Source organism: Hipposideros armiger, unplaced genomic scaffold, assembly GCF_001890085.2.
Source record: "Hipposideros armiger isolate ML-2016 unplaced genomic scaffold, ASM189008v1 scaffold_680, whole genome shotgun sequence".
Lineage (NCBI taxonomy): Eukaryota > Metazoa > Chordata > Mammalia > Chiroptera > Hipposideridae > Hipposideros > Hipposideros armiger.
The window spans coordinates 944,322-945,530 of record NW_017732030.1 but is presented as its reverse complement, the minus strand read 5'-3'; the positions used below and the strand labels follow the sequence as shown (position 1 = coordinate 945,530).

Sequence of the window (1,209 nt, the reverse complement as noted above, 5' to 3'; positions counted from 1 at the left end):
CGCCTCCTGCGGCGGATGCGGCGGCGGCGGCTCCTCCCGGCCTCCCGCCCGCCCTGGCGGCCCCCGGGGGCCTTGGGACCGAGCCCTGCGTGGGAAGCGCGCTGAGGAGGGGAAAGCGGACCGCGAGGTGCTGTCCCCTTACCCGGCTCCGGGCTCAAGCCCCCCCGCCCCCCTCCCGGGGAAACGATGCAGGCCTAGCTCCGGGGGGAGGGGCGGGGAATAGATGGCCGCCTGGCTGGGAATTGTAATAATAATAATAATAGCTGACGTTTACTGAGCGCTTATTAAGTGCCAAGCACAATGCTAACGCTATGAATGCGTTATCTCTGTGTCTCTAGTCTCAGCCCTCGCAGACTGTCCTCAGTTGACCCGGCAGAGAGGAACTGGGCCCAATCGGGAGGCAAACACAGGGCTTTCAGGACTCACCAGGAAAGGGATACAGCGAGACTAAAGCACCCTTTCAAATTGGGAAGGTGCTACTGAGCATCTTATCTGGCGCCTTACTAAAGAGGTAACCATGTGTGTCGCACCAAGAACGTAATTAAAGTTGTATTTCTGGTTAGACGCGCAGAAGGGTGGAGTTGGTTGTAAATGGTATCGTTCCTTCAGCAGGTATTATGTGTGACTGTGATGGGCTCTCGGTATGCCAGAATCCTGTTCTCACTGAGCTATGGTCTTGTTCTGGCAATAACAACAACAATGGCAGCTAACGTGTATGAACATTTCTTATGTATGAAGCACCATGTAAGTACTAGTTGTGCCTTACCATAATCCTAAAAGTATAGGTAATGATATTATGACCATTCTACTGAGAACACGGAGGCTGAAGTTTAATGTGACCTATCCAAGATTACTAATCGTAAAAGGGAGAGAAGTCTTTTATCTCCAGGTTTAAGCTCTTAACCACGAAATCATACTGATGAGAACTGTATAGGCCCTGAAGCTTTAGGATTTGAGGCCCCTCTTTAGGAAGACTAAAACAAAATTACAAATACAAAGTTGCTCTGGCCCCTCCTGGAGCCAGAAGGGTCCCTGAAACTTAAGCTACACTAGCCGCATGATAAATCCACTTGCAATAATGATAAAAGCAAAACAATTAAAGGCAGTGAGTGCTAACATTTCAAATGAAAGAGATTAACGTTGTTGAACTCAGAGTGACAGATTTTGGCCTGGAGTGATCTGGAGATAACATCCTCCTGCATTATTGGA

At 49.5% G+C, this 1,209-nt stretch overlaps 1 long non-coding RNA gene across 1 annotated transcript in view; it reads left to right on the top strand.

The window, feature by feature from the left end:
• Positions 1-15: 15 nt before the first annotated feature.
• The window catches only part of LOC109372961 (uncharacterized), a 37,772-nt gene continuing 36,578 nt past the window's right edge, over positions 16-1,209 (top strand). Inside the window, exons 1-3 of the long non-coding RNA XR_002122131.1 lie at positions 16-127; positions 339-511; positions 610-744. This is a non-coding gene — a long non-coding RNA (uncharacterized LOC109372961). The remainder of the gene's footprint in view (positions 128-338; positions 512-609; positions 745-1,209) is intronic.